The sequence below is a fragment of the Lepidochelys kempii genome, chromosome 8 (assembly GCF_965140265.1).
Source record: "Lepidochelys kempii isolate rLepKem1 chromosome 8, rLepKem1.hap2, whole genome shotgun sequence".
Classification (NCBI taxonomy): Eukaryota; Metazoa; Chordata; order Testudines; family Cheloniidae; genus Lepidochelys; species Lepidochelys kempii.
In genome coordinates this window covers 87,792,557-87,801,547 of record NC_133263.1, presented here as the reverse complement: position 1 = coordinate 87,801,547, position 8,991 = coordinate 87,792,557, and the positions used below count along the sequence as shown (strand labels likewise).

Genomic DNA, 8,991 nt, shown 5'->3' with positions numbered 1-8,991 from the left:
AAACTTATATTTTACCTTGTAGCATGGAGTACAGACATTACATATGAGATTAATGCATGCAGCAACCTACAAGCATTTCATAGTGTCTAAACACTAAATACATTCTTATAAGATTAATACCTATTTTGAACAAAACTTACATACAGGTGAGCTGGCTTGGTTTCCAGCTATGAGTTTGTCAATTCTTAGCTAACACCTGCGGCCTTGGCCAGAGCTGGCACTTGGTTTACCAATGTCACATGCCCCATCCCAAAAAGTTACATGTGGTCGTTGAGAGGTAAGTGACCCCTTCATGAGCTTGTAAGAACAAGGAGCAAAAGTTTTTTTAAAAGTGTCAGCAGTTGCTTTGTTCTGTTTAGTTTTAAGAAGCTATACTTTTACAACTGGAAGCCCAAATCCTGCTTGCCTTACTCAGTCAGTTGAGTAACTGGGACTCCTTGCATCAGTGGAGTGAGCAGGATTTGACCCTCTGTAACAAACAATGCACATGACTTGGTGTAGAACACTAACTTGCTCCTGCAGTGGTCCCACTGGCGCCAGGGAGGAGCATGAATGTGAGTAATGGTGTCAAAATGTAACCAAAATATAAAAATGGTTGCCCTTAAGTGACAGGCAAGTTTAAAAATTACATCATAGTATTAGTTTGGAAGTAATTGCTTTCTAAATATTTGTGAGATTTAAAAAAAAAAAAAATTCAACTGCTCTAAAGGGAAATAAATCCCTCCAAAAGATCTAATTCTAAAAGGCCGTAAATTGGTACTTCCATTAGTTTTTTAATTATCTTTCATTGTCTTTTTACATTTAATAAAAATATAATACAACCATATCCCATCACTTTAGGTTATAATAAAAAGACTCATATCTACTCAAATTATAACTAAAGTTTAATATTTGATACCTTAAGGGTATAGTCTGTGAACAGAAATCAATATTTTATACTGCTTCCTGAAGCACAATCCTAGTAATTTCATTTGGGAGTAGAGATTGCAAACAAGTGTAAATAATGTTGTCCTGGTTTTCCCTTCACCTCCACTAGTTTTACACCAGTGTAGAGTTTATAGCTAGTTTACATATTATGAGATAAGAATCAGTCTGTCTAATGTTTGTCCATCCTTCATTACACAGAGGCTGAGAAGGAAGAGAAATGGGAGGCATATTTACAGACGAACAGTAAGCTGTAAAGAATCTAAGCATTTAAGATCTAAGCAGAAGTAATGAGAATTTCTGATTCATGTAAAATTTAATTCCCAGTGCAGGAGATTAGCAGTTCTCCTACTAGTTTAGTAGGGATTATTTCAATATACTAGCACCGTACACAACTTTGTAAAGGCTGCATTCCCTTGATTAATTCACAGTTGATTATCTAATCCTTCATAGTGGGGTTTTATACTGAACTCAACTGAAATCAGTAGTTATACTGCCATAGATTTGCTGAAAGGAAGTATAGTATCAGGTCCCAGCAATGCAAACTCCAGTCCTTAATGTGTTACTATCCAATTTATCTCCATATCTTTCTGACTTCATTCTGTTCCAATTAGTTTTTTTATGAGGTCTTTCTTCCCAAAAGATGTATTTTCACTTCTAGTGAAGTGCTTTTCATTTTGCAGAGTGTAAAACTGCTACTTGTGAATTCTCTGTGGCAAAGGATTTTCTTATCTCTACAGATTCTTTACATTTGTCCCTCTGGGTGATTAGACTCCAGTCTGGGAATGAATATTAATTTGGTTGTGTCTTTTTATTTATATATGGCACCTTTCTTAGTTGATCGATGTGCAAATACTCTGTCTTGGGTATTTCTAAGATACATTCACCATGGTATCTAAGTGCTATCCATTTATATGTCATTCAGTATATTCAAGAGTGATTGCCTTTCTTTAGAGCCTTTACATTCCTCTTGTGTGCTGGGCATATGTTCTCATCACTGTTACACTTGTCATCCTCCACATTTTCCCTCCACTGTTGGTTAAACCCACTTTATCATGGCTTGTCTTTAAGTTGGATAGTAAACTTTTCAGGGCCGGGACTGTCCCTTGTATAACACAAAGGGCTCTTGATACTAACTAAGGCCTCTCAGTATTACATTTATCCAAATAATAATGGGAACGGTAACATCACTGGAGTGAATCTTGAAAAAAGGCAGAGAACCTCCAAGCAAAGGCTGATGACATGCCCTGATGTTTCTACTGTAAATAGATAAATAAAAACCCAAGCAGGAGAAAAAGCTGCATTATATCTATTTGGATAGATAAAGTTCAGCTCTAATTCCAAACCAGAGATGTTAATGCTAGAACTACTGTACCATACATGAAGCTAAATCACATTTATTTTTCAACGCTTGCAATAACCTTTTAAAAATAACTATTATTTTCATATACCTGACAACCAATCAAGTAGCTTCTGCAAAGGGACATATCCTACTCTTGACATGTACAAAATGCATCCTTAGCTTGAAGGGCTTGACCCTACAACACGTTGAGTATTTGTCTGGGTTGCTGAGCACCCTCAACTCTTACTGAAGTCAGTGGGTGTCATGGGAGCTCAGCATATTCAAGGATCAATCCTTTAATTGGGTTGGACACTGGAAATCTATTGCAAGAAAGGTAATCCTATCTTTTATTTTACAAATACGAAAAGAAGTTATCTTTATAGAGCCTTTGGCACGAGCACCTTTTTTTATAAGAGAGTCCTTAAAATAATTCTTCCTTTAAACAATGACCTTTCAAGCTAGTACTTTATTTCCTCCCCACTAGCAAAATGGACTGTTTTCTATTTGCATAATGGGCTCAAGTAGCAAATGGGTGGTTAAATGCACATTCAGCCACTTGTTGGCAAGGATTTTGCTTCAGACAAGTACAGTGCTAAAATTCTTGCTGTCATGGAACATTAAACAGGTATTCTTTCAATTTTTTACACAGTTGTCTCAATTTCTTATACTAATCTAGTAGAAAACAGACACAGATGAAGAGCTCAATTCTTAAAAAGCAATAGTTACCATTGACATAGCCGATCATGGTGGTCTCTTCTTACCTTAGAGTCTATGAGTCTACTATGGAACTGACTCAGAAGAAATGAAAAATATGTGGCAAGCCCCTCAACTGGTACATTAAATCACTCCATGGTTTACACCAGCTGAGAATCTGCCTTATCCAACTCTAGTGTCTTAAATATCCTACATATCACTGTTACGCACATCCTGGCTTTTCTGTATTGACATTAGGCCTGTGCAAGGCAAAAACGGAGCAAAGTGAAAGGAGAAATACGTTCCCAGTATGAATGTGAAAAAACATTTATTTTATTTTTATAAATTAATATGCATAGCTATGGTTTTCCATTCACAAAGAAGAACCACATAACTGCAGCCACAGTGAAAAAAACTAAAGCAAATTTGAGAAAAACATCAGAAGCAAATTTGAAAGGTCCTGCTCTCTCAAATAGTTTCCAAATGCTCTCTAATGTGGCATGGTCATCTGCTCTGAATGCCTACTAACTTCCCTATGAGAATCATCTTCCACTTTGACCCAATGAAAGCAGGATGGAAAATACCCCCGGAAGATCTAAGACACAATGACAACCGACACCAGTCCATCACAGGAGTCCTACCCCATAATTAGATTTGGCTCAGACACAACATCAGGGAGGTGTATAATGCATTTGGTGGCCTCTATACTGTCCAAGTGACCACATAAGAACTAACCTAACCTAAAATTTGCAAGTGTCCTGGCTTGCTTCTGATCAAAAAATGTCTGTGGCCTCTGCAGCAGAGTAGGGGGAAGATAGCTCCATTTAAGGCACAGTACACAGAAAACACACCACACTTATGGTGGATCTTGACACTGAACCCTTTTATGTACACACATAACAGGCAGTTTCCCCATGCTGTCCAGCTGGTTCTGAGCTGGAGAACCACCTCTGTTTTGTTCTCAGCAGCTGCTTACCCCATGATCGTCACAGTGGTGTTTGAAAGCATCTCAAGATGAAACTTTGATACTTACGCTTGAAAAATTTCCCCTTGGATTCAGCTCTGAAACAGGCATTTGTCTGTGTGCATGCTTGTATTTGCTTGTGTGTTCACAAATTGAACACAACTGTAGCCTAAGGGCCTGATTCTGAAAAGTGCTGTCCATCGCCTTTCCACCCACAACTCCCAGTGAAGTCAGTAGCAGCTGGTGACAAGAACCTTGTAGAACTGAGCCCAAATGAAGCAGCGAGAGAGATTTTACATTACAAGACTATTTATTTTTTCCCACTTATTCAGACTGAGCATTTAACATGGTAACCACAGCAACATTTGATAGATAAGCTACAATGTGAGAAAACAATTGCCAGGATGCAGTGTAGTGTTTTGTACTTTCATGGTTTCTAGGGGGAAGAACTCATTCTCCTCAAGTAAATATAGTTTCCCCGTGCTCATCATCCACTTGAGACATTGCATCCCTGAAGATCTTGGGGGTGACTTGAGATAAATGAAAAAGCTGAATGTTTTCTGTTTAAATATCTCAGACCCCCTTCTCTCCATTTTCTTATGCATGGGTGAGTATATTTGATATTAGTCTAGTTTATAGCTACTTATTGAAATGAGTGTGATGCACAGAATGGTATCTGCACCCTTTCCAACTCAAATCTGTAAGATCCTTATCTTGTCATGTGGAAAATAACATTTGATGTTTTTTGTTCGGTACACGCTCATCCATCTTTTCATTTTATTAGATTATTGTATTTTTTAAAATATTACTTTTCTAACTGAATAACAACTGCAGCCAAAAAAGTGACTATGAACTGTTTGAACCAAGTGTAACTGGGTTACTAAGATGAAGAGGGAAATGAAAACTGAGAAAAATATCAATGCAGAAATTTGTAAACATTTGAGTCTACTTTCTGCATCACAGATCTAAGCAGTTAGTGTCCTTATAGCCAGGGAATAGATTTAATAGACAGAAAATGGCAGAAGAACAGAAACAAAATTAATAAATTATCCTAATCTACATGTATCAACATAGGTACAAATTCTCTAACTGGGACTTGAACAGGAATGAATCCTAACATCAAATGTAGCTCCATTCTCAGTTCCATTGCTCTATCTGCTATTGTTTCCAGTCCTTATGAAGCATGGTGTTGATACGGAATGATCGGTGATTTAGCAATCATTTGGGATTAACCAGAGTCTTCAATAACTGAAAATTGTACCTGAATACCTGAGTGTGTTGTTTCTACTGTACTTAGTCGGCTGTTAGAAATTGCACTGGATTGTGTGTTAGAAAGTTTGATGTGATTGAAGCAATTCCTTGCTTTCTACAAAGTGTTACTGGGGGCCTGATTTTGATCTCACAATGATATAAATTGGACATAACTCCATAGTAGTCAATTATGATACACCAAAGTAGAACTCATGTATATAAATCTTTTCCTTGGTTTCTTTTTTGATAGATATGCTAGAAACCATAATAGCTGTGTTTAAGTATTCATATTATGCTACGTAAGCTTATCCACATAGGCAGCATTTAATATTATATTGTCAGATACCTGTCTGATTCATGTTAATATATTCTTAATTGAATATGAAATGGTGTGCTTTAAGTTAAGGACATGTACTCAGCTCTTCAGTCCACTCATGAGAAGAGCCTGAGACTTTAATTCCTCACTCAGGAGAAATTATATCAAACTAACCCTAAATGCCTTTCCATTTTCTCTGATGTTTCTGTGGTAACACCATGTTTCCATGGTTTCCATTATAATACTGTAAGATGTTATTACTAACAAGTGTAGAAATGTGGGCTTTTTGTTAAATACATGATTTTAACATGACAAATGTCTCTTTAAGAGTGTTACCCAGCTATTTAAATTTGCCCTGAATTCAATCTTGTATTAATGGGAGTTAAAACTTTCTGTAACTTACATGCCTTATCTGTGGAATACTCTTCTTTAACCATTAGAAACTCCCAGTCCAAATCTTTATTTAAGAACAGGGCAAAGAAACATTTGTTTGCTGCCACCGTTAATCGTTCTTAATTCTGTTATAAGTGTTGTAGAAATGTGCAATGCCTGAGGCTTAGCAAATGCTGATTTTCTGCTGTTCTGTTTGTCAGATTTGGGTCCTTGTTAACAGAGTATTATAATTTCCCATATATAGCTGCAGTATTAAAAACTAGCCTGACAGTGAGACCCCACCAGTTATATGCAGGTGTGTTTGAACTTCTGCAGTTTTAGAATAGCATTACAGTGAGCTTGAACCTGGTTTTCTTTCACTGTGTTAACAGGATACAGTAGAGTAGGCCATTCTTAATAGTTATCATGCCCTAAAAAAATGATCTGACAAATTCTTGGGTTTGTTTCTTCATTATTTAGTTTATAGCTGGTAATGGCAAGCTTCAGTTATTCTAGCATGTGATGCAGTAGGCTGTTCCTCTGGAAACTTAATAGACTTTATTCTATTTATTCTTTATTTGTTTATTTAACAGACAGTACGTTTGCTGGAAAAACAAAGAACTCGCCTTCTACAATATCAAGCCATGTCAGGTATATCTATCTTCCCATACTCATCCCCTCTGTGATTGGCCTACCAGCATGAGGTAGCGTTTAAGTCACTGATCAGTCTTCTGCCCAATTAATTTGATACACTTGCATAAGGACACTTTATTCTTCTTTGAGAAAAATATGAAGCATTATTAATGAAATGTGATGACCTGGGTAATTAGAATGAGGGTACTTGATAAAAAAAATAAAATAAAGGAGGATGTATGTAGTTTAGGTGACCAGTGGTCAGAAGATAAATTGAGAAGCCAAAATGATTGATAATTATGAGTTTCCCATTATCCATCTGTGGAATAGAGACCAGAAATATACTAAATTCAGTTTTAGGGGGGGAAAAAGTGTTTTCTAAAGCAACAGACCCAGTTGGCTTCATAAGGAAAACTCTTATACAGCTTTTAAACATCACCATGGAATATAACCTGTTCTATACTGACAACTACTGCTAGGTCTCTAGTAGGTTTTCAGAGCAGAGAAAACTGGAGGACTTTTACATCGGTTCTGTCTGACAAAGCAGACAGAGAGAAACTGCTGATCTTCAAGATATTCCGTATGAATGTGATAGAACTACATTAATTGAAAATACAGCTCCATTGTTAGATCTCTCAGCAACCGTCAGTACTTGGCCATACAGTGCTTGTTTCCTCCAGGAGTTGAAGTTAGGTCCCACAGAATACCAAACTGGTATAAATTACACTCATTTTGTATACCCACTCAATGCCAAATTAATACAAGGTACACTGCTTTGCCATTTACACCCATTTAGTGACCAGTGTTTATCCACTGGGTCTGATTCTGCAATAATCCAGAATCTATGTCAATTCATACCCACTGAGGATCTGGCTAAGTGGAATCACAAGCTTTGATTATGAGAGCAGAATGAGATATATAACCTACATTTGCATTTATGTTGCTACTGAATTTTGCCCATTCTCATCAGAATTTTTGGAGCAGAAACAGCAAGGATCTTAGAAGAAAGTAATTAAATTATTTGGAGTTATTTCTAATAGTTTATAATATAGCCAGATATAGTCCAATAGATTTCAAAGTGACACTCAGATTAGTTGGTTTCTCTGCCATGATGTTGGCAGGCCTCATTGAAAACTAGATGAGCAATAAATCAGTAAAATATCCTTCTATTCTATTTCCGGTAGACTGTGTCAGAGCGTACTAGAAGAAACCAGGTAAATGTTCAGTAAACCAGGAATGACTAATGCAGAATTAATGGTATAAAATGGGAAGTCACAGTACTGGAGAATAGACCGTAGTGTAGGGACCATTGTGGAATAGCAGGGAGATAGACCAGGGGGCCAAATAAGAATTTCCCACCTCCAGTTTGTGATAAGAGTTGAGAGCTAGCAGTGCAGTTATCTAAAATCAAACTGGGCCTGATGCCAGTGTAAAACAGGGCAGACGTTTGACTGAAGTCACAATGGTTTAACTAGTGTAAAGCTGGCAGGAGTGAGATATGCTATGTCCTACCTTTTGATAGTGTGAGTGAAGGTGTAATGGTGTGTATAAACCCCATGCCTGTGGAGAACAGGGAAAAGGGTTAATGCAGGGCTAGGAAGGGGACCAGATGGGCTCAATTACAATACACTTTGAAGGAGCTTGACTTGGCATGTGTATCTAGGCGGCAGGAGAGAAGGAAGTTGTTCCTGAGAGCCCTGGAGGAAGGCTGAAGGCATTCAAGCTGAGCGACATTGCAAGTAGCTGGAGGTGCTCCATGTGGACAGAATGATTTACTGACAGTTTTCCTTTGGGGACTGGCTGGAACAGGCCACCTCCTTTTATTCTTTTTGATTTCTTTGGCCTGAGTTACCAAAAGGGGTTTTGCTGAAGTGAGGTTCTTCTTCGAGTGCTTGCTCATGTCCATTCCATATTAGGTGTGTGTGCTCACCACATGCACCGGTGCCGGAAGTTTTTCCCTCAGTAGTATCCGTAGGGGACCGGCTCTGGTGCCCTCTGAAGTATAAGGGGCACCACCGGCTCCCCCCACCCTTCCTTCTTGTCTCCAGTGATGATGCTGGACTGTCTGCTGCTTCAGCTAGCCTTTTCACTTTGTTTGGTATTACGAACTTTTCTTGTAAAATAGTTGTACATAGTTAACAGTTATCCCTTAGTGTATTAGTGTGTTTTATTTGGTTAGTCCTAAACAGGACTCAGCCTAGCGACAGGGCATGCCCCGGTCCCCAAGCTTTAAGCCCTGTGATTGCTGCAAAAAACCGATGCCCATCAGCGATCCGCAAAACAACTCTGGACTTCGGAGTGAAACCCAGAACCAATTTGAGGTTCAAAGTTGGAATCATGAATGCTATGTCAGAACTGGACATATCAGATAAATCTAACATATGGGAACTGGCACTGCTAACAGTAGCTGTCTTTTCCCTTATCTTCTTCTTTGTAACCGATACAGACAGAACAAAAATGGCTCTAGGTGCCTAGGCAGTCAGCCCTTTTCCACCA

The 8,991-nt window shown here is 38.1% G+C and overlaps 1 long non-coding RNA gene across 1 annotated transcript in view; it reads left to right on the top strand.

Annotated features, from left to right (window-relative positions):
• The first annotated feature begins 4,401 nt into the window (after positions 1-4,401).
• LOC140916581 (uncharacterized) overlaps positions 4,402-8,991 on the top strand; it is a 109,100-nt gene continuing 104,510 nt past the window's right edge. The window contains exons 1-2 of the long non-coding RNA XR_012160558.1: positions 4,402-4,530; positions 6,456-6,513. This is a non-coding gene — a long non-coding RNA (uncharacterized lncRNA). The remainder of the gene's footprint in view (positions 4,531-6,455; positions 6,514-8,991) is intronic.